Source organism: Ornithodoros turicata, chromosome 5 (genome assembly GCF_037126465.1).
Source record: "Ornithodoros turicata isolate Travis chromosome 5, ASM3712646v1, whole genome shotgun sequence".
NCBI classification, from domain to species: domain Eukaryota; kingdom Metazoa; phylum Arthropoda; class Arachnida; order Ixodida; family Argasidae; genus Ornithodoros; species Ornithodoros turicata.
Window position 1 is genome coordinate 25,884,039 of NC_088205.1, and position 22,748 is coordinate 25,906,786.

The window sequence follows — 22,748 nt, forward strand, 5'->3', positions numbered from 1 at the left end:
AATAAGTGGCGATGATGATGATGTTTATGGTAGCACTTCTTTTCGCTCCCCCAGTGAAAAATAGTTCCTACACCACTGAATGCAGATGTTTCTAGCGACTGTTCGGCAGTAGATTGAGAGTAGGAAGACCGCATTGGGGGGGGGGGGGGGGGGGACCTGACCTCGTAACCGACGCCAGTGACGTCGATCCGCACACTGTTGCCTGAATTCGGCCAGGAGCGCGCGCAGCCGGCTGCAAAATCCGATTATGTTCATTTTCTAATGTTTCCGACCGTTGCAAAACGAAATATTCCGGTTACGAGTATTTCAGGCACCCGCTATTCCGATAGCACCTTCGGTTGAACTGCATTTTTTTGCCCGGACACCACCTATATGGGTCCACTTTCTGATCCTAAGGTTGCGTGCTCGAACACTGCCGAGAACATCGCTAACTGGGTGCTTGATAAGTATGGCAGAAGTTGGCTGTTCTTCCGACTATAACTTTGCCACGTTAAAGGGTCGGTGCAAAGTCCCTCGTACATCTTTAGATTTCCGCTGTGCTGGAATGTTCGACAACAATCATGCGTTTCCATACCGTACCTGCAGCGCCTACGCTGGTGTCAATAGGCCTGATGCGCTCAAGTTTGTCCGGCGACGCGAGCGCCAATCGGGACCCAAGCGGGAGCGGGAGCAGTGACTGGTCCGCACAGCCAGGCAGCCAAGCATGTATCGTGGTTAAATATGCCGCCTTTCAGATTGCAAACGCATGCAAAACACAACACAAATCGGGAACACAGTACTGTTGCGTCGTTGGCTACCATAACAGATTCCAAAACGTCAAAAAATAAGGTTTTATCGCTTCCTCGGAAAACCTTGGGAGACAGAAAGTAGGAAAGCGTTAATTGCGTCTGTACACCGTAAAACCGCCGCGAAGTTTCTGCATTGCATTCCACCTGGAGATAATGTAGAGTTATACCCAAACAACTTGCGGTAGAAATTTACTTGGATATATCACAAATTCTGTCAAATAGTTATTACTTTCTAATATACAGCATGCAGATAGGGAAATATGAAAGGCCATCGACTCGCGCCGGTTCTTCTTACTGCTATGTTCGAGGGTCTTCGTGCAGTGTGATGTTTACTTCGAAAAAAGCAATGACCTTACTTACTTATTGCTTACTTATGTTATCCAAGAGACCCGCTATGAAGCTACCCCCTGGTATTTTTGTTGTAATGCTATGGAACACCGTGCGTGTCCCTCTCATGACCTTTAGGAGATCAAATAGATTCTTCGTTTGCTCTCCCGTTACTACATTGTCGAAAATGCCGTTCAGAACCTCTTTACAGTCCCACTGTAAGGCCCCCTCTGTTCAGACTCCAGGCGCTTTTCTTTTTGCAGCGGGGAGACATTTGGTTGATATACCTGTACAGGTAAACACTACACAAACAAGGATAAATATATCAGATGTAAGCTGTTTATTACCAAGAGCAATAAAGCATTGTTTTGAGGCACCGTACTAGGTACACGGTACAATACTGGTTGATGAAACATATAAAATGCTGAAGAATTACCATTAACAGAATAGCCAACGATCAACGATGCAGCAGGGTACAGAAACAGCATTCAGTAGAGAAAGATCATTGGCAAATGATCAACGATGTAGCAGAGATGACTGTAGCCTCATCAGCTCTAAACATACAATATGAAAGGTCTGCACCCGAGCTCCTGTCTAAAGGAAAGCACACTGTCGACATTATACATACGTTCTCGGAAGTAAGTCGGTAATGCCCTTTGTCATGTCACGCCTGCGGCTTTGAGCTTGGCTTGCCCCTCTTTTTTGGCTGCCCCGTATACATGTCGCGTCTTCTTCCTTGTTCAGGTAGCAGCAGATTGCTGCCGCGTGCTTACATTTTCCCGCAATTCCCGCTTTACAGGTACACGACGCAACATAAACTGTTCACGGGCACTTGGACACCTGTGATGGAGAGGTACCGAAATCGAGTTAAATCAACTTTCAGTGCGGGTAAAATGTGCATTCAATGTTTTTCTGATCACGTATATCATTTTGATGTACAGTGAACAAATATTACGTACGATCACGCCGACTCACCTCGAACCGGACGTTATAAACCACGCTGTCCTTCACTTATTCCGAAATGCACTTCGCTTTAAATGGACGGTCTCGTACCCCCTGCGGGCCCTGCCCCTTTCATAAAGTGTACCATTCGACTGCCCTTTGTTGAAAGTGGAATACCGCTAATTTACCCGACAAAACACGCCACAGTTATTAAATAACCGAATTAAATTGATAAAGATTGCAGAGCACGCCGCGATCTGTGTTGGCAACAATAAGAACGGCCACGTCGCCCTGCGGGTAAGTCCGTGATAGGATACAGAAATCGTCTGCTTTTGCGCGTGCTAGTGCATCGGCGTGAGCAGACGACTTTCAGAAGTTACTGGGCACCGCGGCAACTCTCGTACATTTTCTTTCAGTTCTCAGTTGAAAAACGCGCATTTTAAGTAGTGGGAAGCATGGTGGTTCAGAACAACTATGTTAATCCTCAGAGACAAGTTAAAAGTCGCAGAACAACCCCATCCACAATCACAAATCTGAAGTCGCTGGCCATCGGCGCGCGCGGTCGCATTACAGCTCCGACCAAAAAATATTACGCGCGCTTCTATTACACTCCCCGTTGTACACTTATCATGCTTCGAAATGAAGTGTCGCTGACGACGTACATGGAGAAAGAGTACGTGTTTATTTAAAAACCGCATTAAATGCTCGCGGAAAGAAAATACGTGACTTAGCTTCCACGTATCCGATTGCGCGCCACATTATGGGAGACCCCACAGTCAATGCTCGGACTACATTCTCCGCTAGCGGAGGTATATGCCTGAGTGTCCCCATTTCGAGAGCAAAGGGGATTACTCAAACCAAGGTGCTTCTGCAAGTTCCAATTACCATGACAACGACGACGCACCCGCAGGCCGACGTCATACGTGACGTATGCATGAGAGAGGCGCAGCTTTCGTCGTCTGCTCTTACGGCACGTTTCGACAAATTCCTCGAAAACGACTTGGTTATTCCGAATGAAATTTTGACGGTTGTATGTGTACAGTACTCGTGAAACTAGTTTTGGCTAAGTTTCGGAATCGCCCCGGCTGTACGAGACCATCCCTTTAACGACGATTTCGTTACCGTCCGATGCTTCGTCGACGCCGAAAACATTTACTAGTAACTGGCCCTTCGAAAGGTGTGATCTTCTGAAAAAATCGTCAATGGCCTCCAGCTTTTCAAACCCACGCAGGATGCGATACATTGCTTGCTTGCGCCACAGCGATACCCGCGAAACCGAAACACTCTTGAGTGCGGACCATCGTTTCGATTTGCTTCCACAAGCGGCGCTGTCGTCCGCTGATCGCAACGCCGCCTGGCCGAGAGCTACAGGACCATAAGTATTTGACCCGCGCACGAGGGAGAACCATCACTTGCCATCTTTTCCAGAATCCGTGGTGTAGCAGAAACGCCTGCAGAACGCAATGTTGGCGCGCGACTACAAATCACGTGACATAAGCACAACAAACGAATCGAGTCATTCCCTGCTCTCAATCGACTATAAAGACACTTACAAACAAGCGTCTTAATTCGGTGATCTGAATTGTAACGTCGACAACAGCATTTTCGTCCAACCTCTGTATAGACACATACAACTCTGCGCAGAAGGTATGTTTGCAAGGGATACCTAAATTTGACGCGATATTAAAAGGGATAGCTTAAAAGGCTAATCCAGCGTGTACGTCTGCCCGTTTAGCACAACGCCCAAAGATGGCGCCATTTTTGCCCCATACGATTCACGATTCCCCATGTACTCACTCACTTTTATTCCGCCCAAAATAATAATGATAACAAATGGACGAGTTATATAACTGCGCCCATCTTTTTTACAGACGTCCCTATATACCAGACACAATAAACCTTTCACTACAGCGCCACTAAACACTTTGCCTTTCACTACAGCGCGCGTGCACTTTAGTACGAGTGTATGCACTGTAACGTCATTTCCCGATGCGCCATTTTCTTGTAACCACAGTAATCGCATATGGCACGACAGAGACAGAATAAAAAGATGAAGAAAAAAAAAAGAAACGAAAAAGACGAAACTACAAGAGAGCAAAGAAGCAAGACGGCGACGAATGAACTGATTCCAATTAAATTATCGGCGGCAGAGACAGGAGCAGTGGAGCGGGAAAATTGATTTTTGAAAGAAGGGTGGATGTGAGGAGAAGGGGGTCCCATAACGTGCATCGATAATCGTTTGAACGACTGCCGAGCAAAATGAGCAGCCGACGGACGGAAAATTCGCATCCGAATACATATTCTCCCTCCCTCTTGGGTCATTACTCATCAGTGTTGCCGGCTGCATCCGACTCCGCCTCCATTATCGTACACTGTTGCTCGACGCCCAGTCAGTGATTCAGCTAAATAAGGCTTCGCACAACAATTATTGAGCTCGCGCGTCGCCTTTCGGAGGTGACACATTTCTTTGCTGCCGTGGAGAGGGCTATACTATACCTGGTCAGCTTGTTAGGATGGATTAAGACGGATTAGGGTCTCGCGTACGGGGGTGGACATTTTGTGACATGTAAGAAAGGATTTTCGTTGGAGTTGGAATTCTGTAAGGATGTGACACCCAGTCTCACCTGGAAACTATATACACTGCGTGTATTCGTATACGATATACTGATATCAGAAAATTTTTGACGGGATCTTGTAAAACTCTTGGGTATCTGTCGGAGGTTGCTTTAAAAAAAAAAACGCATGAGAAATTCATTTTCAGTCATTCATTCTGGTTGTAATCTGGCACTGGTACCTCCGCTTGCTGCGCTTCAAGCTTGCCTTTGTCGAAGAACATCGTTAATTTAAACCAGTTTTTCTCTGGGCTCGTACCTTGACAAAAACTATCAATTAAAACCTGAAATTTCAATATATATATTTATGTTTTTTTTTTTTCATGCATGCTCCGTTCACATAGCAAACAGCTGGTCCTCGCACCCTGGACCAGCATCCTGCAACGTCGTCGCGGCCTGGAGATTTTCTTGGATTTCCTGCAAGACACCGGTATCCTCCACGTCTTCAGTGCGCCTTTCCGCATTCTGTGCCTCTCGTGTCTTCCTTCATCTATACAGGGGACTTTACGTATCACCGACGATGCGGATACAGCTTGTTTTTTTATCTCTCATTGGTTGAGATATAAAATATATGGAGATGTGAGACCCGACAAAGGTGGGTCAGGCTACTCCGGTACTCTGAGTAGAAAAGAAAATAGAAAAACCAACCTGCAGATGACCAAGAAACATTTGAAAAAAAAAAAAAAAAAGAACAAGGTCATTATCCATCCATTGTCACCCTATTGTCATTTTATATCTCAAACAGTCCCGTCAATATTGAGGTATAGTGGGCGACAACTCAGGTGACGAATTTCTCCCTTCATAATCATCATTATATTTGTTGTTCTTGTTGTTCAAGCAGGTCGTGCTCGTTGTCACAAAGAAAACTGCGTGGATATCCGGGGTGATGATAAGATTGTGTCTACACATCTAATCCAGGTCACCCCGGAGCGGATGCATCACAAAGCTCCTTTCTTTTTCTTTTGAACTTCTGGAACTCTGGTTTATTATAGCTACAAATGTCTCTGTATCAAATGAGTACAGTAAACCCTCGTTATTATGACCATGGTCGTTCCCGAAAATTTTGGTCATAATGCGGAATTGTCATAGTAACGGGTGGGATTTGCAGAGGTTTCACTGCATTGTTCCCCAGGAGTATGGTCGTAAAGCGCGTGTGTCAGATTATCGGGGGTCATATTAACGAGGGTTCACTGTATTACCGCCAGCAATGGGGTAGGGTATATCGCCCTTGACGATGAAACTCCCCACACATCATCGTTTAAATAAAGTTGTTGTTGTTGAATATGCCTTTCTTCTTGGTCAATGCACCTAACGCGAAGTGAGGGAGTGAACTACACTCTTAGAAAAAAGGGTGGAGTAGTTACACCTTTTAGGAGGTAATAGTTGTCGCATATGTTGGGCCTAAAAGGTTGCAAAGATCTGCCTGCTACCTCACTCTCTGCCACGAATGATAGGGTTACAGCTTCGGATTCGGTGAGCGAGGGGGGTGTACGCCGTTTCGTAGCACTTTGGATATATGATAATTGCTTCTACCACCCTTTTAACCCTTTATCAGACGCTATGTTGACCTAGGTGGTAACTATATAGAAGTTACTACCTTTTCAAACCTTTTTTTCTTAGAGTGTATCTGTACGTTGTTTGATGTACCGTTGCAATAACCGCATGTAACAAAAGAGCGAAGTCTGACGTGGCGGAGATATATAGGCCATACAGCCATATATTATCATATATGGCTGACATATATGACATGACATATGACAGACATATAGTATCATCATAGGTGCGTTTGCTCAGTATTTTTTTTTCTTCTTCTCTCATTTAAAAGTAAGTCCAGGATATGTGTTCCAATGTTTATGTAGGCTTTTTCGTGGTGCTGAACAAAACTCTCACACGGGCATAGTTCTAACTTGGTAACGGAATTATCTTCGCACCTCGTAAATTGTTACTACGATTTGCGGTTTCCACTAGCACAGAACGACCCTCCATCTTCCTAAGGCAAGCTAGACATGCTGTTTGATTGCAACACGTTTAATTGGGTAATGCAGGACAGGTGGTGAACCGTCGGCACCAACGTGTCATTGACAATCATGTATCTATGCACCGTTCGCGGTCTCCGATAATCGAGGCAACGTCCTCAAAAGCGCCTGGCATAGTTCCCTATACCAGGTGCAAGAGCAACCACTCCACCCATGCAGGCAGCGCGGGCGCGAGAGAACAAGCCGAGTCAAACGCCAGGGTAATTCCCTCTGCCCTTCTTGTTACACAGCAAATTCCATCGATCCACACCTTGGTCCATCCCTCTCCTCCCTCCTCTCCCGCGTTTACCGGACGCCTCAAACACAAATACACATAGGCAAAGCGCGCCTCGCGACTAATGCCCTCTTTAGTCGCCAGATGGCGGCACCTCACGGGTGGTACAAGGAGGCGGAAGCCAATCAGAGGCCTTCTTTATGGACGGTGAGCTGTGTGTTTCTCAGGATCAGGGTTTGTTGACATTGATGTTCTGTGTAGTGTGCGGGCTCTGTGTGTAAAGTACCGTCATTATTCGGTAGTATTGTTCTCTTTTGATACGTTTAGCGCTGTGAGCGGTGGGAACTATTTCGAAGTAAAATGTGAATACTCGGCTTATCAACGAAATTTCTGACGACTGACATAAATACTGGTTCCCTACTGCCGTGTGATAAGTACAAGGAGGAAGGAATGGATCCACCTCAGCTTCGGGAGCGCACATGCTAATTGCTCCTTTCAGATTAAACAAATACGGGCACAAAATAGAGAGGATCAAAATATCAAAGTAAGAAGTTCATGCCCTAGCCTTATTAGAAGTTATAATGCATGTTATGCTGATTGTTCAAAGTACCAGAGTCAGATAAGCATACCTATCAGATAGACGCACTGCCATGTGAACATTTCCATTGCTTCCTCTTTCTTTTCATTCTATTAAACATACCCCCCCCCCCCCCCCATGTGAACCGTGTCTTGTATATTGGCTAACGTTCTGAAGCGCTTCGAAAATAAGGCGACCGATACCCAGACAATACGATGTGTCAGCGAAATGACAACAACAGGACTTTCATCCTCATAACTACATGCAAATTCCACATGAGGGATCCGTTGTCGGCTTCGTATCGCCTGTCGTTTTTACAGAAGTTTTCGCTGGACACTGGCACCACCCTCTCCATGCAAGTGCTCTTGATCACAAAACTTATTTATTTATTTTAGTTATTTATTTATGACTGATACCTCAAAGGTGCCCGTGGGGGCTTTAGAATCCTCGGTTCGGTGCCATGAAAGTTTGTGTTGCTGCTCCACTTAAAAAAAACAACTAAAAGTAACAACGGGCGAAACGCAACAAACATTTAGTGGTCAACTGACAGCTGGTAACAGTTGTGTTCCAATGACGAATATAGAGAGTGAGACACAAATATTTCGCGATGATGATGTTGGTGACAAGATGACTGAGTCATCATTTCACAATGTTGTTCGACCACTGTAATGTCTTTAAAAAATGTGATGCTCAGCTTGCCAAGAACAAAAGACGTGATGGTAGAAACAAAACGAAATAATCGACTCAAAGAGCTACGTGACAACCCTCAGCCCGGCGTGTCAGTATGCATTTTTCGCTCCGCTGACCAACGTGACACATGCGAATCGTGAACGCGACAGCCGATCCCCCTTTCCCGCCTCCTTCCACTTTCAAAACGAACCTAAGAGATGACCGCAATATAAAGTAAATAAATAAAACACGATTGACTCACCTCAAACAAGGGCGACACCTGTACAAAGGACGACGTCTCGATCTCCAAAGCCGCCAACCTTTTTTCACCAAATATTCTTCTTCTCCTCGAATGTCATGGTTTTGCGATATCGGCGGACTCTCTTTTCTTCCTCCTTTTCTTGTCAAAGCCGAGTCACGCAGCCGGGGACAACATGTATCTTCCTTGCAGGCTCGGCTTTCCCCGTGACGGTATAAAAGTTTCCGAGCAAATTTTCCGCTTGAGCCCCACGGAGACGCGTGCTTCGCTGTGAACGGCACCCGAAAATCGTCGACCCGAACTCGCCGGTCGCTCCGCTCTATCGCATCCAAGCGCCGCTGTCGCCTCAGATAATCGCGGACCCGCACCAATGAAGCGCTGCGAGCGTGCCTGACGTCACGCCTCCTCTCTCAGCACCCTTCGCGCATCTTATTAACGACGCCTTCCAATGGGTGTATCACGTTGAGTGCAAACTCCGCCTCCTCGCTCGTTCTTAGCCACACCTCGTGATCCAGCTCCTCCTACTTGAGCGGGCGCGAGGGTGCAGGTCTGCGGGGGCTTCCCCAGAGTAAACATCGTGGAGGGTTCGTCAGCGTGTTTTCGGCGATGGCTCTTGATTTTTTTTCTTTATTTCAGTGTCCTTTACTTGTTGGCTGAGTGATGTGCGGAGAATACACAGAGCAATTTGGCCACCGTATTCGGGGAGATATCAGTGGTGGCTGAGACCAGTGGTTGGCGACGAAGTGACGTTTGACGACGAGAAGGCGGTAAGTGGGACATCGTACGTCGCTGACGGTCCCGGTCGTTCCCTCCAGAATTGGTATTTATGTCGTATGGACAGAATCGGCGAAATGGGTTTTGATACTCATACGAGAGAGATGCCTGCGCTACGCGTGCGGGGCGGGCATGACGCTTCGCTGCGCGTTGCTCGATTCGGAGGAGGCCGCGAGCTCGCGAGCGCAGTAGCACTTTCAGCCTAGCAGCGACCTTGCTCATGTAGTGGCATGAGCTCAGCACCTTCTCTTTATATTATTACCTATACAGTATAGCCATACGCTGGGCAACGAACATGTGACAAAACGATGAAAAAATGACTAAAAAGCAATCGAGCGAGCCGGTGATTAGAATTCATATTACTAAAAGCCCGGGACTACTAGGAAACTACGGAAACAAACGGACAAAGTCCGAAAGCGTTTGTTCGTGTGTATTTGTTCTCGTAGTTTCCTAGATAGCATATATAACACGAAAGCGACGAAAGGTACGTCTCTTGTTTTGCATGGCCCACAAGGGATCCAGAAGCAGTCTCTGGTGCACCAAACGTATCTTTGTGTAGGCCACGTGTTGTTCGTTGTTATAGTAGGAACTGCAAGTTTATATATTTTTGAAGGAATACCCTACGCGGGGATTTTCCCAGTACCACCGCCCCATATAACGCGTCCCAAATATCTTACAACACCCCCAGAATAGCAGCGAAAAGGGGAAGAACAAAAAGATGACGAAATGCCAGCAGATATACCGTCAGACACACACACGAAATCCCCCCCCCCCCCCCCCCCGAAGGTGAAACTCCCGCGTAAATCCCTGTAAGCCTAATTTCGCGGATCATACAACGCTGCGTGTCTGACGACTTATAAAGCAGCATGCAAGACAAACAGGCAATTAGTGTTCAGCAGTATACAGTATACAGAAAGTGTGATGCGCGTTCCTTGATTGGAGCCCCGGCCGTACGTTCCCGTCACTCCGCGCAGCGTTCTCTAATGCCATGTTGAATCTATCTTATGAAATCAGCTAGTATACCAACACAAACAGTGCACTTTAGTGGACATCACATAAAACATAAGGGTCGTACATGAGAAAATTGATGTTCTGAGGCTGGAACACATAGAAATGACAAACACGTACACTCTAAGAAAAAAAGGGTGTGAAAAGGTGGTAACATATATAGTGACAAGTGAAATAAATATCCTATTCAGTGACATATATAGTTACCACCTATAGGTCAACATAGCGTCCGATAAAGGGTGTAAAAGGGTGGTAAAAGCAATTATCGTATATCCAAATTGCTACAAAAAGGCGTACGCCCCCTCGCTCACCGAATCAGAAGCGGTAACCCTATCATTCGTACGTAGCAGGTAGAACTTCGCAACCTTTTCGGCACAGCATATACGAGAACTATTATCTCCTAAAAGGTGTAACTGCTCCAGCCTTTTTTCTGAGAGTGTACGGCTGGTGAACATTACCCCTGTCGAGCTTTTTATGCCGGTGCTGATTGACACGGCGCGAGCAATAAAATCGTCTTTCTGCGACGAATTCCCTCCCTCGCACGAATGAGGGGCATATATAGTGGCTAACTTCATTCAGTACCGCTCAGTTGGCAATGAATATACGATGACCGTCACAAATTGGATAGACGAGGCAAGAACCCCGCGTTTAGAAAAATAAAGCGCCCTGCAGTTGGGGGGCATAAAATCATGGGGATCCTCCATTCTCACACATCCCTCGGTGCAGTCATGTATGGAGTCACCGATAAAGACAGTTTTTCCGGATGGGGAATATTGGAAGCAGTTGGACGATTACGTGATGGCATTGTGTTAAAACAATGTAGCAATTATTATTGGATGACCATCGTCGATGCGGCACCTCGAAATGTAGATGAGACTGCAGAGGATAAAAGGGCGGGGGGGTATATGTTTATTATAAAAAAGGAGGGAAAGGAGGATAAAGGGATACGTTGAAAAACTACGGGCGTATTTAGAGTATCAGATCTCCGATGGATGGCGCTGCCTGTTTTTCCCCCATCAGCCATCTACACCTGACATCTTGATATGCGTGATTGATGAGCGCACTTTATAAAAACAGAATATTCACCACACTGCACGCTGAAGGCACACAATTGCACACAATGATGCCGTTATTATTCGTAATACGTGTGCCTTTTTTTGTGACAATTGACATAACTGCATAATTGTCACCAGGTGGTGGTGGTGGTGGTGCTAATGAAAGAGCTCGCCGTTGTCGGCCTCACAGAGGTGGGCAACGCCGCGACTAACGCTCTGGGGGAATGTGCGTCCTGGGCCGACTTCTAAGGGAACTGTCAACATATGTCTGACAGCGTCTGAGGAAAAACCCAGACAGCACAGCTGGCACCGGGATTCGAACCCGTGTGCCTCCCAGTCTGCATAATTGTCAGGAGCGCGTACGCGTCGTATTCGACAAATCGGGGGAGAGATTATGGTTAGGCCATAAGACGATGGGGAGCATGCTATGCGGCGAAGTTCTGGTTCTAGAGCGCAAGGCAGACAACTTCAAAAAAAGAAAAGAAAAAGAAAGACCAAATATATTAGTATGTCTCTATTTCATAAGCATTATTACATAAAGAAAGCGTTTCAGTACGAAAACTTCACAAAGCGCATTAACAGAGAGAGAGAGAAAGAGATGGAATGCACTTGCGACTGAAGTTCATGTATTCTACGTGTCTTCTTACAGTGAAGTGTAATGGGGAATATAGAAACTGAGTCATACGGCACACGTGATAAAAAATGTAACAAAATTGAAGATACTATTTATTATTGTGCCAACGTTCGTGCAGTGGGCTGCATTTACCTGATGAAATGCAGTCCACTGCATAAAGGCTTGTACCATAATAAGTAGCATAGTTCCAATGTTGTCATCTTTTTATCGCATTAACTGTAACGTAACACACACTGCTAAAAGAGAACTTCACCGCGCAACACGCAAAGCAAACCATAATCTCGAATGACATCGTTCTCTCTCCTGATTTGTTGAAAACGGGATTGCGCACGCCTTTTTGTGACACGTATGCATCTACAGGGTGTCCCAGTAAATGTGTCATTGAATTTTAATTTAAAAAAAACTACGCCACCTAGAATCATGCAGTCAACGACTTTTGTACTTACTATAGGTTTTTGCCACTTCCTGATGTGCATGTCACGTTTTAATTATGTAAATTTTTGCGAACTGAACTCGGAAATTTGCCAAGTAAGGATCACTTTTTACCCCACCAATGTGAATAGATTGCCCAATTTACTCAAATGAATGATAATTGACAGGGATGTTGAGGAGCTATATCGTATAGGAAAAAATATCCGAAAATCGTGCTCTAGGAGCTCCCAGAGGGTAGCGCGCGACGAATTTTTCGGAGCAATATCGTTGTCAGTCCGACGAAAGGATGATTTAAACCCAGCCCACACCAGCATCGTAGAAGGAGGCAATACAGACATGGCTTATCGCGTCCGGCTTTGGCTGGGATCATACCTTCCCTGTCCCAATTTGAGGAACTGTCACTTTTTCTGCTATCACTGTGGGCTGGGTTTCCTACCTCCTTTCGTCGGAAAGGCAGCGATTGCGCTCAAAAAGTCATCGCGCATTATGCTCGAGTGCTCTGAAAAGCATGATGTTCGGCTCTTTTTTCCAATAGGATAGGTCGTGAATATCACTGTCAATTATCATGAATTTGAGTGATTTCGGCACGCTCTTCATGTTGGTGGGGTAAAAAGTGACGTTTACTTGGCAAATATCCGAGTTCAGATAGCAAAAATGTACATAATTAATCTTACCTTACAAGACATTCACATCAGGAGGTGACGAAAACCAAGTAAGAATAAATGCTGTTGACGGCATGATTCTAGGTGGAGTATTTTTTAAAATTATATTTCAATGACACGTTTTCTGGGACACCCTGTTTGTTATTTGTGACAAAAACGCGTACGCCCCGAGATTTCAACAGCTCGTGAGTCATAACGGCATCATTCTCTGTAATGGTTTCCCTTGAGCGCGTGCTTTGTGGTGGTGGTGGGGGGAGGGGGTCCGTTTTTTGAATGTGACATAAAATGCACACTGTATAAAAACAGAACTTCACCGCATAGCACGCTGTGCGCCAATTATATTGCTATACGAATAATAGAATCACGTGCTCCTTTTTGTGTCAATTTGGATATATGCTAATTTTCACCAAAGGTAGTTCGCCCCCCTCTCTCTCGAGTCATGTGTCAACCCTATCATTCGTGGCAATGGCTGGTGCACAGCGTGCGATGCGTTGAAGTTCTGTTTTTACAGTGCACGTTCAACAAGATCACTGGAACGGAATAACGTTATGGGTACCCTGTAGAAACAGGAGATTTGTATATGGCGAACATTTTTTGAAGAACTTTTGCGAAGCATGCAATAAAATGAGCTCATAGGATTTTGATGTATATACCGTCCTGTAAGGCAAATGCAAGAGATACGGCACTGCGGCTTCTTCTTTTCCTTTCTTTTTCTTTTTTCGGTAGTGCAGTAAATCTTCTAAACGTCCTCTCCACAAGCAAGCGCTGCAATTCTGCGTCTTTTGGAATGTCGTCTGCGTTTTTCGGAGTATCGTCTACATTACTTTTTTGTATTTTTTTGTATATCTATTTCTGTATTTTCCGTTGCCTCCTGTTATTTCGAACATGACAATTTTTCAGTGATACCCAGATACGTAGATGCAGTTATCTGCGTGCAACTAATTACCTCGGTAACGACGCTCCGAGGCAATGATTATTCCCAAGTCTCCTCTTGCAACCACGTGATGGGTACTGTCTCGTTCAGATCGTCTTCATGAACAACTCATCACTGGTGAACGACCAACAGAGCCTAACTGAAAGACATACGGATAAAATTGCCGAGAAATTAACCATTTCTACCTGCGCATCATCCCTGGCGGCGGAATGTCGAATGTCACGTTCCCCCCCCCCCCCCCCCCCCCAGTAATAATGGCGATGCTCATACGGACTGGCACGTCGTGTGGCAAAGTAACAAGCGAAGACATACAGAAAGAGCGAAAGAGCGTCTCCTGCATTATGAGTATGAAGCGTCGTCAAGTCGTGCTAAACGTGCACGTAAGCGTTTCAAAACGCCAATGTCACACCAAAATACCCACTTCAGAAACAGTATTTTACCGCATAACACCATTGCACTCCGCTGCATGAAAGCTTGTACGATAATAAACACATTAGTTTCAGCGTGCTTTTTATCATTTGTGTTGGCCGTACTTGACTCAGTTCTGGCATTCCCCAACCGCTTTGTATTTAATCTATCTCATCCCTCTGTCACCGTTTGTTAGCTAATCCTTTATTTCCTAATTAATTTCTTTTCTTTTTATTTATTTTAGTCTTCTTTCATCTATTTTCTTTCTTTGCGGAATAGCAAGCCGACGTCCCGTTTTGCTGACCTTTCCCCTGTTTTTTTTCCTATCCTCTAATAAATATAATAAAATATATCCCCCCCCCCCCCAACCGCCATCGTTCCCAATGATACCGTGCGACGTTTCGTCAGTCTGAATAAGGCCTTTGGAAAGGCGCAGGGGGAGTTGTGCCGACGTGGTGCAGTCGGCAGCGTACTTAATTCATAACCATGAAGTGCGAGTTCAGTTTCCATAGTTCCGGTTCTATATTTTCAATCATTCGATCCCTCCTCTCATTCGTTTAAATTTCGTTTAAATTGAAAGAGTACACTTTTGGGACACTTTGCATTCTATGTCCACAGCACCAGAAGGGCGTACGCTCCGCTGTCACCTCAAACCATGTGTGCCAACTGTATCATGCTGTGCAGTGGTTTGCCTCCTACGTATTATATGGAGAAGTTCAGTTTTTTTTTTTTTAGTGAAGCGCAAGCGGATAGTAAAATGATGCCCTGTAAAGCGTGTTTCACCAACAGTACACCACCGTATTGTGACGAAGCTCGCTGTACACCGAGCGCGCGGTCGTTATGGTCAGACTGTTATATGTATCTGCCCGCGCAAATTTTCAAACGTTTTTTTGATACGTACAACACACGACTAACTTCAAAAGTAAATACTGTGCTCAGTTGCACGAATTAGCTTGGATGTTTTAATAATATCTCTAATATCCTACTATCACTATGTTTAGTGACTACTATCTCTAATTACTACTATCACTTGCTCTGATTTAGATGTCATACTCCAGGTGTTTTTTGACGTGCTTATGTAGAAATAGTAATATTATTCATTCACTAAATGTGTATTAAAGTATTTTTCTTTAGCACCATTGTTCATTGCAATGACGTACATTATACTTTCAATGACTGTCAATTATAGCATTAACCTGGCGAGTTTCAATTACTGTACTTAATGACCTCTCCAGTAGAGGGCGCCTCTTTCTGCAACAATGTCACATGTGTTTGTCACTCCATTACACAAAAAAGACCCCTACAATTTCTCAGATTGCTCATTGATTGACGTCATTGATTGCATAGTGCAAACATTGTGCTATGCGTCCGAGTTTTGAGGAAATAAATAACTATTCTTCTACGTGTCGTATGTTGAGAGATACAACCTCCGTGAACAAACTACCGTGTCAAGCTCTGGCAATAGAGGAGCCAGAGCCTCCGCCATTGCTATTGGTTCTCGAAAGCACGTGACCACTCTCGCGGCCGTCTCATTGGTGGAGATTCAGACTGCCGCGCCGGACCATTCGGTATTCGCGATCTCGATTTTTTACGCGCCTATTGCCCCTTTTGCTATAAAACCTCGAATGTAACTACACATCCATGCATGTAACCGACCCTTACACTTGGGGCGAAACGTTGCAGTGTTGTTAAAGGGTCACTTAAGTGCAAATATTTCTGCTCGCAGAATCAAAGATAGCGTCATCTTGACACCAGCACAAAAGGAACGGGACTTATCGGTTGCATCGTTCGTGGTTGATGGGCGAGGAAAATCGCAGTTAACCCTCTCCTTCTCAAGAAGCGCGACAATGCGGAGAGGCCTCCGGTTGGTCTCCTCAAACGAAGTCCCGCGATGATTGAACGAGTCGTTTGATGGAGACCAATGTGAGAACGCCCCGCATTGTAGGCATTCTTGAGAAGGAGTGGGAGAGAGAAAACATACATTGTGCTTTTTTCTGTCGATCATAAATCACGAACGACGCATCGGATAAGTCCCGTTCCTTTCGTGTTGATGTCAAGGTAACGGTACATTTGAATCTGCGATGAGAAATTTTTGCACTTACCACCCCTTTAAAGGAGCAATGAGGTGACGTTTAATGTCGCTCGAAATCCTGCCTAATCTGTCAAGCTGTCCACCAGGAGTTACAATGCAAAATATTTCGCTCTACGATGCGTTGCTGTGCAATCAAATTTACAAAAAAGGAGTCGGAGAAAGCAGCCGCAGACGGCCGACACGATTCTCGTGTGACGTATTGGAGGCTCCGTGCCTTGTTTCTTTGTTTCTTCTTCGCAGCTCACGCAACGTTTATACGCGTGCTTGAGCTGTGCCGCTGTACGACACTGGTCACGTGAGGGGAGTAACATACTTCACGACGTCCTCTCGTTCTGCGATGCGCTCTTTTCACGAGGAAAAGGATTTTTCGAAGGTGTGCGGAACAGAGCCCTCGCGCTCGCTCTGTGGATCACCTGCGCTCATCGTTCTTTCGCAGGAACTGATTTAACTCGTTGGAGAACACTCTGCACAGAAAAACGAAAAAAGATTTTGGGGGTCAGCTCAGTGCTCCTTTAAGAAGAAGGTCATCGTGTTTTGGGGACGATGTCTGAAAGAAAAAAAAGTGTGAGGTCGCCGGTGCGCAGTGAGAGGGATAAGGTGTCTCAGCTGAGCATGCCGCATGTGCCGTAGTATACGCCGCATATATGCCGTATGTTACTTCACAGGACAATGCAGTACTTTTTCTCTCTCCTCTATACTTCTTTCTGTCTTCTTCTCTCACACACACTCGCGTCTTCGTTTTCCTCGCCGTATACGTTCTTTCCTCGTGGCTCTGCATGCATTGCTTCCATAAAACTGTTGCTTTCGTAATAGTATACGTTTCATCCAAGGAGAAAAATCGTGTATATTTAACTTTTCTCTTTCGTGCGCTGATTGGGAGCAGATTTATACGTAAGATGTGTTCGCCCACATTTCTTTTCTCTCTCTCTTTTTTTTTCTTTTTCATTTTCATTCATTTTCATGTGCTAAGCTTATAAAATGCTGGAGCCTTCTGGTGGAACTGGGTAAATATTCTCGCTCGCGCGACTCGTCGACCACTCCAGCTCGCGAGCTCTACAAGTTTGGTGCACTAAAAATAAAAATTATCTTCTGGTCAAATACGGTCATATCCAGAGGTGGGGAGTAATGCATTACAAAGTAATGCATTACCGGTAATGCATTACTTTTGAGTAATGAGTAATGGTAATGAATTACATTTTGTCAGCAAGTAATGAGTAATGGTAACGCATTACATTTCGACTGAGTAATGCAGGGTGGCATTACTCATTACTTTTGTCGAATGTTCATTGGGCCACGTGGAGATTGGGAACATCCAGGTTCTTTTCAACCCGCCTTTAACAATCAGCACAGGGCAACAAGGAAAGAGAAAGGCGTAGCCTGGGAAATTCTGCAAGAATTCAACAGTAGGCGGTGTGTGTCACAAGTGTCTACATGACGATATCACCGATTTTCTCCTGTGCGCATTTGGAATAAAGGATAACCAATGAAACAGAAACATAGCCTGTATGAGGGTAACACGTAACAATTGCTGTGGTGATTCGCTGTTTTGGTACGGTACCGTGTTAGTTTCTCTTGATCTGTCAGAGGTAGTTTTTCTGCCAGGACAGAACTGTAGGCTGGGCTTCATCCGCTGGCTCCATAATGCTAGAAAAGGCATCATCTGCAATAAATCTTATATATAGCTTTTGCCTATCAGACTCGCTTCTGCGGGGATTTAGTGAAACCGATTTGGGGATACTCGGGTGGCTATTGCCTATAGCAAAAAACGCAAGGAAAAACTTATGCATAGCATCTTGGAGGATTATGCCCTGAAACGTAAATGTAATGCCAAATTAATGCCATTACTTCGTTAAAGTAATGGCATTACTAATGCATTACTAACATCCAAAAAGTAATGAGTAATGTAATGCATTAGATTTTTATACAAGTAATGAGTAATGGTAATGCATTACAAAATAAAAGTTATTTCCCCACCTCTGGTCATATCCCGTACATCACGCTGCTTTAGATATCCTGTATCCTTATTCGGAAAATCATGTCGTCCGGTGACAGAAACATGGTTAGGTGATGCATTGTTGACCACGCACAAAGTTGAGAAATATTTCCCCCCATTTTTAAATGATAATTAATATTTGGAAATTTTAACAGGGAAACACCCGATACATATCATGCAAAAAGTGTTTCACTTCACGTGTACCACATGACGGATAATGTTGGAAAGTTAAGTGGGTTTCTCTTTCTTTACAGATTTTTTTAAAAAATCTGTGAGAGCTGTAATGATATCATATTTGCGGGCGAGTTACGCGACCAGACGGACATTTAGAGCATGTAGTGCATGCTAATTACCTAGAATTCATTAAGTGACTTTTTAATTAGATGTTTTCGCGAAAATGCGAGACTGCAGGGTTAGAGGCAACCATTATTTGAATCCACCTTCTTTCTCCGAAATCTTGAAACGAACACGTACATTGAGATATATAAATCGCCAAACTTTGGTATGCAAATGAAGCGAAACGAGAACTATGCACTTCTCGAGCGCAGAAACGACATCGCTTCGGCTTATCTGGGCCGGAAAGCGACGACAGCGTTTGTTCCAGTCAGTTCGATCGCTACAGAACACTTGGTAATCCGATGCCAACGTCATTTCCCTCTTACTTTTTGCGCTCGAGAAGTACGTGGTTCGTGTTTCGGCTCATTTGCATAGCAGATTTGGGTATTTATATCTCAAAGTATGTCTTCTTAGACTACGGAGCTACCGCAGACAAGAACAACAGGGAAAGGACACCACACCGCTCCTGTTGTCCTTGTCCGCTCTTGTTTTCCTGCTGTCCTTGTCTGCCGTAGCTCCGCACTCTCAGATGTCATATCAACTGGCCCACTCTGCTTTGTTAATTCAATTCAATTCTATTCTATTCAATGTTCTCGTTTCAGCATATTTAAAAAAGAGGATAGATTTAAATAATGGCGAGCTCCAATCCTACTATCTCGCATTTCCCCGAAAACATATAATTAATTTTAGGTAATTACAAGTAGTCGTCCAGTAGATGCATGCTCTTTCCCACAGGATGGCCGCATAACTCCTCTGTGAGAACTTCATCTAGGTAGCTCTTATAGAACACACGATGGAAATTGATGTTCTGATGGGGGGGGGGGGGGATATATTTATTAGACGAAAAGGAAAAAAAACGGGGGAAAGGTCAGCCAAACGGGACGTCGGCTTGCTATTCCGGAAATAAATAAATAATAAATAAACTTAACAAATAAGAAATAAATATAAAGAAAAGAAAAGGGATTAGGAAATAAAAGATAAACTAACAAAGGATGAAAGAAGGAGAGGTAGATTAAAGAAAAGATGACAAAAAAAGATGACTAACAAACGGTGAAACAATGATGAGATGGATCACAGAAGATAACTTTAAAAGGAAAGCATGAGGTTAATGCGTTGAGGGTGAGAGTGGGGCACAGAAGAACCAGATTGCACGACTGAGTTCACAGGCTGTTCATAAGACCTGAATCGCTCAAGAAAGTCAGAACTGCTTTGGTCACAGACCGCTGTGTGTGATGTCATATTGGGCCGAGCAGAGTGGCCAGAGAAAAGCCCGTGCAGCACAGCTCGAGCAGGCGTCGTCTCAGCGTGGCTCGAGGGGTGTCGAATCTGTGACAGTCGAGGAGAAGGTGTGGAATATCAGCTTCAACAGGGCAAGTAGGGCATTTGAGCGACTGGAGAAGACCAATTTTACAGAGAAGTAGAGGTGTCTTGGCGGCATTAAGGTGTAGTCGGTGCAGAATGGACGCTTCTTGACGCGAGCAGTGGTGTGTGGCAACGAAATCTATCGACGGGTCGATAGACCGGAGATGGTCGTTCAGTCGGACAGCGTCCTCTTGAAACTGCCGAGTGCCGTTATGACGGAGTCACTGTGTCTGTAACCGACACGATGGGGCTGAAAGTGGCAGGAGACAGTTATTGGAGGTGCCGTCCCTATGTGCCCGACGTGCTAAGGCGTCTGCGCGGGTGTTTCCGTGCAGGGCGGTGTGACTGGGTAGGTACCCATTGGAAACACAGGCTATGACCAAAGGATAGAAGTCGGTTGTATATTGCGACTATCATGGTGTCTAGGCCGCCGATTGTTCTGGAACAATAATTTGCTACAGAGCCCTGATTTGCTAGAACTTCTAGCGCCACCTTACTGTCCGTGAACACAACCCAAGCGCCAGGCGCTGATACCGCTATGTAGTTCAACGCGGTCAGTATGGCGAAAAGCTCGGACTCGGTAGATGACGTTTCGTAGGGGAGCTTGTGCGCCACTTCAAGGTTTTCATGTGGCATATAAAAGACTGCAGTGGATCCGCCTTGAGACACTGATCCATCAGTGTACACAGGGAGTCGTTGAAAGTACGCTGAGTGTAAATTGGTGAGCAACAACGGGAGGTACAGAGTTTTTCTTCAGAAGACCAGGAATGTGGTCACATACAGGAGGCCTGCGAATAGTCCACATTGGTGGGGCATAGGAAAGCACTGATGGTGTGGTGGGGAGGTGCACTTTCAGGCGGTCAACAGCAATACCAATGGTAGAGTCCGGACAGTCAATATCAATGAGCCGAAGATGATGGTAAGATGGCAATGAGCTGGTGCTGTGTGAGGTTCCGCGCATATATCCGGAGCGTTTCCACGTCTCGTAGGACGCTTGCTGGTGTTTCGCGTGCCTCTGCCAGGACAGAATAGGTCTCTGTCGTTCTAGGAACTCCCAAACAGACGAGGCTGGAACACGGAACAAGGGACCAACACAACACACAAACCTCAAGTGCCTAAGAACAATGAAAGAAGCGGAAGTCATTGCCCATTGGTCAAGTTATTGCTCATCTCAGTTGGTAGAGCCCTGGACTGGCAATGCAGAACATGTGGGTTCGAGTTCAACATCCTAGCTAACCTTTACAATGACTTCCTTCTTTCATAGCTCTTATAGATCTTTATTATAAAAATTATGTGAAGTATAAAAAAATGCCCTGTGTATTGACAGCATCTGATGTTCAGAATATTTTATTAACACAATTGTCTAATTATACACATGTAACTGCCCAGATTACACTTTGCTTTTAACTAACACAATAACAACGTAAATGTGACGGTATTTGTCCCGCCTTATGAAGCGCTCAAAGCGACGGTCGCATCCGGAAACCCATCTCTAAAACCGTCGGCCATCGGCCGACAGTCTAGTACTTCGTTAATTTCTTCGTCCGAAAAGTGCTTCGTGACGTCACTCGCTAACCAGAGGAGTGAGAGGGCGGCGCTCAGAGGAGAAAGACGCCGTCCAGACGCCCCGGAACTCCATAGATATCAAGAGAGAGGCTAGAAGAAAAGCTAAGAGAGAGAGAGAGTAATGGGCGAGAGCAAAGGAAGGGGGAGAGCAAAGGAGGCGATCCCCCTCCCAGAGTCGAAGTCTGGGAGGCTACATGATCGATACGGCGGATTCGCCCAACTGCAGCCTTTCCACGCGTGAATGCCAGTCCGCTTAGACACCCTGCTATCCAATCCAATCCAATCTAAGTCGCGCTGGGCTCCGTGTACCATGCCGTGTTCGAAGTGTGTTTGTTTTGTTTGCTCTCATCGCGTGTGCTTGGGTTGCTTCCTGTTTTGTATTGGGAACGTGTATTGTACTGTTTAAACCTATATGCTGTGACGTGCTCGAACGGCGCACGAAGCTTGTAGGAGGTACTGTTCATATAGCACGTTAGCCCTACCGTGGCGGTTGACTTGTTGAGATGGCCCTTAGCTAGCTTGGTTTCTATAGTCATTTTGAGAGTTGTGTGCGTAACTCTGTGATACGCCCGCACGGCCGCGGCATTCCTCTTCTCAATGTCGCACCCTCATTGGGTCTTAGGGAGTGACGTTTTCTCGTACATCCAGAGAGGGAATTCCGGCATACTCTCAACCTTGGATATGCATTAGTTACCTACTTGTAGTTAAACTATTAGTTAAACTGCCGCATGGTAGTTTAAAGTAGTTAGAAACTACTTGCAAAAATGGTAGTTATAAGTACTAGTTAAACTTTTTTGTAGTTAGCTACAGTAGTTAGGTTACAGCGGGCTAGAAGTACTTCGCACATTTTAAGAATTTTCCACGGGGAGTCAGGACAGCATCCAACGTGTTGCAACAGGACCGTTGGCTGTCGGTGCAGTTAGTAGCAGTTGGTCGAGTTAGACTGGTTAGACGCGGAATGGAGACCTTCATTGTCAAGTTTGCGCACAAAAATGCTACGGCACATGAGCAAAAAGTACATAACGATCGGCACACACAGCACATTCAAAAAGCGTACGCCCCCTGCGT

The 22,748-nt window shown here is 45.3% G+C and overlaps 1 protein-coding gene and 1 long non-coding RNA gene across 4 annotated transcripts in view; one reads left to right on the forward strand and one right to left on the reverse strand.

Moving 5' to 3' along the window:
- The window catches only part of LOC135394241 (paired box protein Pax-6-like), a 57,988-nt gene extending 49,251 nt beyond the window's left edge, over positions 1-8,737 (reverse strand). Inside the window, exon 1 of one of the 2 annotated variants that reach the window (XM_064624885.1) lies at positions 8,428-8,737. The gene's annotated coding sequence lies outside the window, so the exon portion shown is untranslated. The remainder of the gene's footprint in view (positions 1-8,427) is intronic. The other variant, XM_064624889.1, reaches the window with a different exon arrangement.
- LOC135394243 (uncharacterized) overlaps positions 1-22,748 on the forward strand; it is a 36,537-nt gene that overhangs the window by 12,365 nt on the left and 1,424 nt on the right. For both annotated transcript variants that reach the window (XR_010422802.1, XR_010422803.1), the window contains exon 2: positions 9,061-9,191. This is a non-coding gene — a long non-coding RNA (uncharacterized LOC135394243). The remainder of the gene's footprint in view (positions 1-9,060; positions 9,192-22,748) is intronic.